Genomic DNA, 12,553 nt, shown 5'->3' with positions numbered 1-12,553 from the left:
TCGGCTGCCTTCGATACTGTGAACCATCAGATCCTCCTCTCCACCCTCTCCGAGTTGGGCATCTCCGGCGCGGCCCACGCCTGGATTGCGTCCTACCTGACAGGTCGCTCCTACCAGGTGGCGTGGCGAGAATCTGTCTCCTCACCACGTGCTCTCACCACTGGTGTCCCCCAGGGCTCTGTTCTAGGCCCTCTCCTATTCTCGCTATACACCAAGTCACTTGGCTCTGTCATAACCTCACATGGTCTCTCCTATCATTGCTATGCAGACGACACACAATTAATCTTCTCCTTTCCCCCTTCTGATGACCAGGTGGCGAATCGCATCTCTGCATGTCTGGCAGACATATCAGTGTGGATGACGGATCACCACCTCAAGCTGAACCTCGGCAAGACGGAGCTGCTCTTCCTCCCGGGGAAGGACTGCCCGTTCCATGATCTCGCCATCACGGTTGACAACTCCATTGTGTCCTCCTCCCAGAGCGCTAAGAACCTTGGCGTGATCCTGGACAACACCCTGTCGTTCTCAAATAACATCAAGGCGGTGGCCCGTTCCTGTAGGTTCATGCTCTACAACATCCGCAGAGTACGACCCTGCCTCACACAGGAAGCGGCGCAGGTCCTAATCCAGGCACTTGTCATCTCCCGTCTGGATTACTGCAACTCGCTGTTGGCTGGGCTCCCTGCCTGTGCCATTAAACCCCTACAACTCATCCAGAACGCCGCAGCCCGTCTGGTGTTCAACCTTCCCAAGTTCTCTCACGTCACCCCGCTCCTCCGCTCTCTCCACTGGCTTCCAATTGAAGCTCGCATCCGCTACAAGACCATGGTGCTTGCCTACGGAGCTGTGAGGGGAACGGCACCTCAGTACCTTCAGGCTCTGATCAGGCCCTACACCCAAACAAGGGCACTGCGTTCATCCACCTCTGGCCTGCTCGCCTCCCTACCACTGAGGAAGTACAGTTCCCGCTCAGCCCAGTCAAAACTGTTCGCCGCTCTGGCACCCCAATGGTGGAACAAACTCCCTCACGACGCCAGGACAGCGGAGTCAATCACCACCTTCCGAAGACACCTGAAACCCCACCTCTTTAAGGAATACCTAGGATAGGATAAAGTAATCCTTCTGACCCCCCCCCCCCCCCCCTTAAAAGATTTAGATGCACTTGTAAATGCACTTGTAAAGTGGCTGTTCCACTGGATGTCATAAGGTGAATGCACCAATTTGTAAGTCGCTCTGGATAAGAGCGTCTGCTAAATGACTTAAATGTAAATGTAAGGTGCACATGGGCCTATTTATATAATGAATATGAATTCGGAGGGCAGAAACTATTAAATCATTTTAATTTAGATCTCTCACTAAAGGTGTCAGTCATACAAAAGTTATACTTATATCTGAACTGGTTTTGCAGCACGTAGATTCCAGATTGCCTTTGCCGATCGCTCATATTCAACTGTCAGTGAGTCAATGGCTTGAATAGTCTCGCTGGAAATGGAATACCACGGTAGATGCAGTGTTTTTGATTGATTGCCAGGCGGCATTGGCGGAGAGTCAGGCGTAGATCGACCTGTTTAAATTATATGAGCAAAAAAATATACAATTTTATTTGGAATGGCAAGCCAGACAAAACTAAAAGGACCTATTGTCTCACCCCATGTTCAAGAATGGCCCCCTTTATTCAGATTACAACTGCTCACTTTTGGTTATTTGAAAACTAAATCATCTCTAAAATATCGTTATTTTCTAAACAAAGGACTTGACAATGGGATCGTGAACACTGCAAAAAACGTTTCCAGTCCGGGAATGGATTAATTACAGTCATTTATCATTCACCCATTATGGGCTATTAGCAGGACAATAGACTCTTGCCAAGAAAGAGGATAGGGGGAGAATTGTATCGTTACGGATGAATGTTTTCAGTTGATGCCAAACAAGTTCGAATGGGTTTAAATCAGGAGACCTACATGTAGAGATGAAAAAAATATTTGTAGATATACTGTAGGCCTACTGTAGGTGTTGTAGGTATTTTATTTATGTTTATTTAACCTTTATTTTACTACTTAAAGGTCTACTTTGCCGTCATTGTAAATAAGAATTTGTTCTTAACTGACTTGCCTAAAATATATATATATATAAAAAAAGTTATATATATATATATGTCTTACAGAGCCTTTCCATAAGTCCACTCAAGTTTCTTGAACTGTCTTCTGATTGTGATTAGAGCGATGTCTATGTTGTGCTGTGATGCCAGCAGATTACAGACTGCATTTGCCGATCGCCCATCATCTTCAACCATCAGTGAGTCGATGGCTTGAATAGTCCCGCTGGAAATTGTAATGAAAAGCAATATACAAAGTCAATGTATTATTTCTTATGGTCTGACATGTCTGCAGAAATGTAGCAATTTTGTAATGTGTTTTGTTTGGTAAATTGGTTTGTAAATATTCATTCATCTAAAAAAACAATGATTTATTACAATCGATATTGTCAATATTGTTATTATAAAAAAATATATTTATAATGGAGGGAGGGTGGACAGGGAGTTAAAAGAATGTACCCCAAAAGGTTCTTCTTGGAACCATTATAAGGGGATCTTCGAATAACCTTTTTCAAGGGTTCTTCAAATAACTTTTGGGGGTTCCCCCACAGTTTCAATTTGAAGAACCCCTAAAGGATACTTAAGGATACTCCAGGAACCTTTTCTTTTTAGAGTGTAGGAGTAAAGGTCAGTTGGCTTTTCATAGCCAAGCATTCAGAGGTCAAGACGGCAAGTGTGTGAGAGAGAAAATATCGAAACACACACACAATAACTTGTGTTTATGAGTTCCGAGAGCCGATCTGTTATTCAATGATTAGTTTAATAGCCTGGCTATTGTGTGAAAATCCCCCCCAACAAGCAATAGCCTATCCGCGTGTGGTCAACTATTTCAGCACCGTTTCACGCTGCTCTGAGACAAGCAAGACTACTTAATAAACATATACATTTTAAAACATTTTTTTTATTAACTCTGCATTATAATTGTAAAAAGGCCCATTAGATATTATTTTCGAATCCTCTAAATTTAATTAGCTCTACTACTGTACAAGGACATTTTATTGATCTGCCAGTATTTTCATTTGGAGATTCTGGTAAAGAAATGTGTATGTAGAAGGGTAACTTTCTTCACCAGTTCTCTTACCATTTTCTACAATTGTGTGATTAGCCTACCAGTTGGTGTAACTGTAATGCTAATTCTCTTGAGAGGAATTTTGCTCTTCACTATCACAATATTAAGAACTTTTAAATGCATTCATGAATTAAATCGCTTTAGCCGACATGTTGCGGTTCATCTGATGAAGGATTGACTCGATCTATAAGCCCAGGACGATACAATCTAAAAAATAAAAAAGGTTATTGGAGTGTCCTTTAAGGGTTCTTCAAATTGAAACTGTGGGGGAACCCCTATAAGTTCTTCGAAGAACCCTTGCTAAATCAATGAGATTTTTATTGTCACTGAATCTCCATTTGGGTATTGGTTAGACTACAATTAGGGTGTGGAAATGTTTTGATTATTTTGCTCTTAGTACTTTAGCCTACTCCCAACCAGTCACGTTGTACAGCGCCATATTATCCTAACAATTATCCTAATTGAAACACCATAATATTAACCAAATTAATTAAGGTACATTTCTTAAAATCAATTCCAAAAAAGGTTTTAAATTCTCTAGTACAGCCAATATTAAAGACTGTCAAATGCTTCTCATAGATGTCCTCTGGTGGTCAAACTAGCACTAACTAGCATTAATGGCAACAATGGCTGACACTTAAATAACGGGCCATAGAATTCAGCCTGCAAGATATGACATCCCATCTGGTTTGCACTGAGTGGGACTATCATTTGTGACCCGATTCAGGAAACTAGGTATATGTCGCAAGTCACGACTTCACAGGAGCGCCGTTCGAATGTAAAAGCTTTTTTTTGATCAAAATGTGTTTTTTTGCAGAAATGCCTTCTCGAACATGTGAACTTGCATGTGCCTTAATATCAAACTTTTACGCAATCTGTAAATACGAATAACATTTTTAAATTACGAGCCTAGTTGGTTTAGCCACAGAAAAAGAGCAACCTTCCCGCATGCGATGATAATGAGATAATGAATGGGCTGGACATGCCGACAGATGAGTTTGGTGTGATGCTGTGCCATGCTGAATCTCTCTGACTCTGAAAATGAATCAGTCTACCGTGAAGCTCTCATCCATGTATACGGGTAAGAATCTAACATTGAACCTGTTTGGTTAACTTTAGCTAGTTATGACAATCAGTTGGTATTGCTAGTTAAAGCTTGCTGTTAGCTAGCCAGCTGGAATTCGAGGACTGGCTTGCTAATTTTACTCTATGGATTGGGATTGTAGTTCCTCTTTAGCTAGCTAGATAATGTCTAAACAAAAGACCCCAAGTTAAAGCTTGTTGTTAGTGTTAGGGTTGCGAAAGTTCAACTGAGATAGGAACAATAGTACACCTGAACTTGGTTAAATTAATTGTTTAATTCAAAAGTTAATAAATGGCAAATACAATTTCCGTATATACGGGTTCAATGTTTCATCACGCAGGATAAGACAGAGAACTGATTTGTTTCTGACAAAGATATTATATTATACTCGTGACAGAGGTTAGTTCCCACTTCCGAGCCGGCCTGTCAGAGTAGAGACTGGGCGTGGTTTAGACTCACCCAGCCTATCGTTGATGTTGGCGCCTTAAGCCAGTCCTGGCCCCTTAGCGCATGTGATGTCCCGACGCTGTTGCTGTGTAGATTACGCTCCTTCACCCCAAAGGCTGAGGTCAGACAGTTTTATAACATTGTCTGAGATATCTGCACCTGTTATACAATGTCCACTGTTCTCGCTCAAGGCTAACTACAGCTTCCCAGCTTCTTATCTGAGCTAACTGAAACTTCCAGCACACACACACAGACATCCAGGCGCCCAGACCAACAGGTTGTCAATATCAAATCACGTTTGTTATAGTATTCAATCACATATAATACAGTTGCTAATCACGTTTGTTATAGTATTGGGTTATAGTGTATGACTCAGAACCTCACATATGTTTTTCGTGTGTATCGTTTATCTGTTATTGTCTGGTCAGCAGTCTCCTGATTCACCCCCCTCCTGTGTCTCTCTAAGATTAGCACAGTCTCGGCCACACAGTACAGCGCCCACACTACTGATACATTTGTTTCATACCCACACATATTTCATACACACACATATTTCACACACACACACATTTCAGACTGCTTGTTCATATCTTATGCTCAGATACAGTTGTTGCAATTTCAGGCTGTGGCCTCATGGTTAGACAGAGCACTTTCAAACTTTAATGCATAAGAAGCCCTACTAGCTTATAGTTAGTTAAGCATGTCAAAAAACCTTATAAAAACCCCACAATCCCCCGTTTGACACCTAAAGGTGTCAACATAAACATTTTTTGATTAACATAGACATTTGTTTTTATTACATAAACATTTTTGATTGACATTTTTATTTTTGATTCCCCCGTTTGACACCTGTAAGGTGTCACAACCAATAAAAATTCCATCCCTTTTCCATATACTAGGTGGGCTCGTTACCACCCAGGAACTTAAAACCTTCTTAGGGAGAACAGTGTTATTAATAAACCTCCTTTACAGCAAACCATGGGTCATCCTCAGTCAAACCCCTCTGTTCATTGGTCTCGGCATCCTCCCTACTAGCTGCAAGCAGGGGCATCATGCCAGAGGCCTTAGCAGCATCTGCAATAGATTTCTTTGCACAAGGTAAAATGCAAGCAGTGCAAAAAATTAACATAGCAAAATACAATTATTAGGGTCAGAAATTCAGTAACCAACAATACAGTGTACTCACCAAACCAACCACCCAGCCAGGAGAACAGTCCACTCTCCTCCACACCTGCAAGACCCTTCATCTCCACAGATAACTTTTCCAACCCACTCAGAGCTTTTGAAATGCTCCCATCAGGACTGGTAGTGTTAGGGATAAACGTGCAACATTGTTCTCCAAACATTATACAAACACCCCCCTGGTTGGCCAGAATCATGTCTAGTGCTAGTCTATTTTATCTACTGGTTCGAGAGGTGGCATCGAATTGTTCAGCTATCCCTGTAAGTGCTGTATGGGTGTAGTTAACAAATCATTGTTGATTATAGTAGATATAATTGATCCAGGCATTATGCTTAGCATCAACAATAGCTGGGCCAATAATGGGCAATAAATGCCACAGGCCATCATTCCTGTTTAATGTCTGGAATTCGTGGGGAACCCCTATTGGGACCCCAACAGGTTGGTGTGGATGTTATCTGTACCCTCGGACCAAAGAGCGTCACGTTTCTGCCGTCTCCTGGGTTGGTCCCGAGCCTCTGTGTCATGTGCAGCTTCCAGGAGTTGGTTAGCTGTAACTTCAATAATAGTTAATGGTGTTATCAGACTGGCCAAAGCACATGTGCCCTGACAATCTCCTTTCAAAATGTGGGGTCAACCGCCTGGCAGGTCCACACACCCACCATACATCAGCAACACCTCTAGTTAATAGTGACATTAGTGATGCAGGCAGTAGTAGGGAACCTCCCATAGTCTATACCTCTACCTATACCAGTGTTACAGCCATATGCCTTAACCCCCCATGGTGTCTTCTGGGGAGGGACTTCTGGGAACACAAGACTCAAGAGTTTTCCACAGGGTTAAATTTGGCTTATTATAATAGAAACTTTCCAATATGCACATCCAACCTTTCCCATTGCTTAGGGCAAATGGGTGAGCAGCCAGAATAGGTCTGGCATGTCCACATACGACACAGTCCTTTCTATTAAGTGTTTTATTAGGCCAACCACATATTCTCCCTTCCCTCATAATCAGTTTCAGTTCCCAATTGGTCACTATCTGAGATGTCTTTCACATTTATTACCTGTACCAGATTGGAGAGCTTAGGTGGTGGTGTGGGACTTGGTCTTGAAGTGGTGGAGGAGGCCGGCTGAACCTGGTCTGTTGGAACTGGTGGTGGCTCTGGCAGTACTGTGATGGTAACATCCCCATCGTATCCTAATCAGACAGCTCAGGACTACAAACAGTCCTGTAAAGCCCCACCCTCTCCCAGAGAAAACATCATCAGCAAGAAGCCAGACACACTTTCACTTCTATGAACAAACACAGGGATGGAATGACGGGAAAAGGAAATCTTCACCCGAGAGATGGCCCCCAGAATTCTGTTAATTCCAGTTCTCCTCTCGGACACTGTGCTTGTTTGACAGTGTCAATGTGTCTTACCCTCCCGCAGTGTGATATGAATCCGGGTAGCTATTTCAGCTAGCTGTTACCAGGAGTCCTTGGTATGGTCCCCCCAACAGGCCTCAGGGACTGGATTGAGTGAGTTCACCTGTAATTCACCTGTAGTGCATAAAATCTTGGACATACAGGTTTGGTTAACAAACAGTTTGTCATTTGTTCTATCTGATTATATATTTAACTTCTATGCCTATTTATTAGCTAGAATTTTTTTTTTTTTTTTTTTTTTAATTAGTTTATTATCCAATAGGCCCCATCCTATCCTAGACCACAATGTACCCCTCCCCCGTTTGATACCTGGCCCTGGCCAGGTAACAACCTTACCTACTCTAAATAATGACTTAGGATTAGTAAAATATTCTTATGTTCTACATTATTGAACTGTCAAGTGACCTATCTACTTTAAAATGTATCTGTGCTGCTTATATATGTTAAACCCTTTCTCTCCTATCTTATTTCACAGCCTACCTTGCTCATTTCCTGGTCCCCCTCTCTACTCTGCTCTCAAACCTTCAAAGTCTCAACAGTGCGTGGTAGACCCATCTGTCTGCCTTTTTCTCATAATAGTCAATAACAACTATGTGTTCCTTTGAAATATTAACTAAGTGTCTCACTGTTTTGACTTTATCTAAAATCATGGATTTAAAATAACAACAACATGTCTTATAGTGTCAATCACTAAAGTTCTTACATAACCTTAATAAACCTATCTCTATCCTATCAATAATCCTAAATCATCACATATGTCATATACCCCTGTCAATTTTAATACTATTTAAATAAAAATCTTCTAATGGCCAAAACAAATGCTAACCATATAAAATCCTTTCTTTACTAATAAGCTCTCTTTTCCTCCAGGATCACTCCTCTGAGAACTGAAACCTATTTCTTTACATTAATAATTTAAATGTTTATATACTTTCCTGCCCTATTGGCTTAAAATATCTCCTGTTCAAACCTCAATGTATGATATCATCCCATATTTATTATTGATGACAAATGGGATTTTTTATGTTGTAATACCAAATCAATAATAGCCAATTCAAAACCTTCATAGCCAATGTTTAAAAACAGAATCCTGACTCCTCAGTGGTTCAAACTACAATTATGTTCAAGAGCTATAAACTCCATTATATGATTTACCTCAAAATTAGTATTCCAAATGACCACAAATTCTTTATCTTCACTACATCCCCCCGTGGGTGATCAAACCACAGGAAAAATGCAACGAAAATAGGTCAAAAGGTTACACCTCCCCCTTACATTCGTGTTCCATACCATATCTAGACATATCAAAAGAACCCTTTATCTTAAAAAAGTCCCTTGTCTAAATAAAACTCAGAAAGTAAAACTCCTAATATTATCTTGTCTCTCGGAACACGGAAACCCCTTAACCCAAACGTTTACCACAAAAACAAAACCTAATAATTATGATAATACCCTCAAATCATTCGTTTTAAATTTCCCCGATGTTTCATGTAACTCATTCACACAACTGTGATAAACGTGTACTGTCCCTTTAATTCTCAGCCAGCCATACCAGTTATGCTAAATTTAAAGTTGTGGTTAAATATATGGATTTGCCAATCATTATCAAATGTTGAATATACAGGTTTAGTAAGTTTATCAAATAGATTAGTATAGTTCAAATAAAGATATGCGTTTACTAGCGCTCAACCTGTGTTCACTGTAAATCACTGTTAACTAACTGCAACAGGCAATAGTACGGATTCGATAAACCAAACCCAATTTATCACAAAGGTTGGATCTTGAATAGAATATACAACGTCAATCAACATCTCTTAATCAAAACTATACTGCAAGAAGTAAAGAAAATAGTGTACCTGAACAATGACCAAATCCATTCGAGTAACGTAATCGTGTATCCCCCCTAGTGACGTTGTTCTACGTCGTTACAAAACAAATCATCCTGTCCCTAGCAACGTACCCTGAAAATTAGTAGCATCAAAACTATCGTATAAGTAAAATCAACTTCTCAACTTTCTCTACTCCAAAGTTTAAACGTACCATATACTTCGCTAAATTTATATCGCATGTCAGCCAATCCATAACAATAATAACATTAGTCTGTAAATTTAACCGAAATAAGTTATTAAATGTATTCTCTCTACTCCGAATTGGTTTTAAGTTTTTCTCTATGTCACCAGCATTCAAACAGGCTCCCCGTCGACTGGGAGACCGTTGAGTGTGGCAATACTGCCATCTTCTGTCCATTCTCTGCATAGCTTTTCTCCCATCCACCTTTTCAATTTGAGCCATATGAGGTAGTTATTTATTTTTTATTTTTTGCTTAATTTTATCGTTATTTTTTCTTATCTATTATTACCTAGTAACTAGTGTGTCTGTGACTAATAATGTGAGAATATAGTATGTGGTTAATGTGTAACTTGAGTATATATGGTTACGTTATGTATATATGTCCTTACTCCCCTTCACATAAAAGCCTGATACAGTACATACAGAGGGATACAATCATAAAGCAACAGACATACAGTGTGACTTGTCTTATATCCAACACGTCTTATTCAATCAGTAAACTTGTCTTATCTCCAAAACATTGCCGTTAGATCATTTGCGCATATAACCTAACCTCTCTTCACCAACGCTTTGCCGTTTACTTGTAACAGGGGACATGTCTTATACAGTGAATTGCCGTCGAGGGTCCACCTAGACTTGTCTTATATCCAATTCTTCTGCCTTCCCCTGGACTATGTTGCCGTCCACTTTTAGTCGAGGGTCCACCTAGACTTATTAATCGACAATTTGTCTTATATCCCACATACCATGTAAATACATAAAAATCCGTGAACCCGGTATATTGCCGTTCATTTATTAGAACTTGTCTTATTTCCAATATTCCGCCATTCACGGTGGTTATGTGGCCATTGTCCTCAATCACTTCCCTAAAGTCTCATAGACTTTTAATAAAACAACCCTAGCTTAGATACATACACACACACAAACAGGCTTTTAATATCACGTCATACACATACAGGCATTCCATTGTTATTCTGTTGGCCAATTGAAAATGCATTCGCCATCAAGTAGTACGTAATTAAATAATACGTAGTTCGTTTTATCCTTACTTTGCTGTAGTGAACATATGGTTCAAAAATTTAGTAACTTACACCAGTTAGGTTTTCTCACAAAATAAATTTGGTTAAATCCAATATGCAGAATTTCAGTTTTGAAACAATAGGCTCTGCTTACCTGTTTTTTAGTAGACCCGGGCTTTTTGTGAGAGGACCCCGTCTGGCGACAGTCTAGGCCAAAGGCTGGATGACTCAATGTCCAGTGAAGTTCCCTCAGTTCACGGTCGGGGTCACCATTTGTTAGGGTTGCGAAAGTTCAACTGAGATAGGAACAATAGTACACCTGAACTTGGTTAAATGAATTGTTTAATTCAAAAGTTAATAAATGGCAAATACAATTTCCGTATATACGGGTTCAATGTTTCATCACGCAGGATAAGACAGAGAACTGATTTGTTTCTGACAAAGATATTATATTATACTCGTGACAGAGGTTAGTTCCCACTTCCGAGCCGGCCTGTCAGAGTAGAGACTGGGCGTGGTTTAGACTCACCCAGCCTATCGTTGATGTTGGCGCCTTAAGCCAGTCCTGGCCCCTTAGCGCATGTGATGTCCCGACGCTGTTGCTGTGTAGATTACGCTCCTTCACCCCAAAGGCTGAGGTCAGACAGTTTTATAACATTGTCTGAGATATCTGCACCTGTTATACAATGTCCACTGTTCTCGCTCAAGGCTAACTACAGCTTCCCAGCTTCTTATCTGAGCTAACTGTTACTTCCAGCACACACACACACAGACATCCAGGCGCCCAGACCAACAGGTTGTCAATATCAAATCACGTTTGTTATAGTATTCAATCACATATAATACAGTTGCTAATCACGTTTGTTATAGTATTGGGTTATAGTGTATGACTCAGAACCTCACATATGTTTTTCGTGTGTATCGTTTATCTGTTATTGTCTGGTCAGCAGTCTCCTGATTCACCCCCCTCCTGTGTCTCTCTAAGATTAGCACAGTCTCGGCCACACAGTACAGCGCCCACACTACTGATACATTTGTTTCATACCCACACATATTTCATACACACACATATTTCACACACACACACACATTTCAGACTGCTTGTTCATATCTTATGCTCAGATACAGTTGTTGCAATTTCAGGCTGTGGCCTCATGGTTAGACAGAGCACTTTCAAACTTTAATGCATAAGAAGCCCTACTAGCTTATAGTTAGTTAAGCATGTCAAAAAACCTTATAAAACCCCCACATTAGCTAGCGGATGTTAGATGGCTGGCTTGCTAGCGAACATTGAACCTGTTTGGTTAACTTTAGCTAGTTATGACAATCGGTTGGTATTGCTAGTTAAAGCTTGCTGTTAGCTAGCCAGCTGGAGGGCTGGCTTACTAACGTTACTCTATGGATTGGGATTTTAGTTCATTTTTTATCTAGCTAACGTTAACGTTACATGTCTAAACAAAAGACTCCAAGTTAAAGCTTTCTGTTAGCTAGCTAACTTTAGCGGAGGTTAGATGGTTGGCTTGCTAGCTAACATTGAACCTGTTTGGTTAACTTTAGCTAGCTATGACAAATCGGTTTGTATTGCTAGTTAAAGCTTGCTGTAGCTTGCTAACGTTAGCGGAGGTTAGTTAGATGGCTGGCTTGCTAGCTAACATTAACTTACATGTATGAAGTGTGTGTAACATTAGTATCTGGAATTTGTCTTTGAGCATCAGTAGAACTGACTCTCCTGACTCGCCCGACTCTCCTCCACCAGTCATACAAGGAGAATGGTCTAATGCCTCCCATCAAAAAGAGAGCTGGTCCAAGCAAGCACAAGTTACACCTGAAGCATGAGGACTTGCAGCGAATGGTGAACTTCAACAACTATGCATAGGATAATGCCATGGTATTACCAGGACACCACCCAGGACACAAACACTTCGGTGGAAGCTGCTGCCATCCCTTGTGACAAAAGCCGCAGTGTCTACACGGAATCGATGACAACCCTTGTTATGTAAAGCATAAACACATTTTGATTATTTAATTGACCTCCAACATGATTGGCACTATTGATCTCACATTTTTTCTGTATTTTCCAGAGTTATGTGTAGTCGGGCTATCTTCCTTCAGGAATCTGTGGAGAAATTTGCTGCCCCACATCTCAAGCACTAAGCCCAGT

The sequence above is a fragment of the Salvelinus namaycush genome, chromosome 5 (assembly GCF_016432855.1).
Source record: "Salvelinus namaycush isolate Seneca chromosome 5, SaNama_1.0, whole genome shotgun sequence".
NCBI lineage: Eukaryota > Metazoa > Chordata > Actinopteri > Salmoniformes > Salmonidae > Salvelinus > Salvelinus namaycush.
This window is presented reverse-complemented; position numbering follows the sequence as displayed.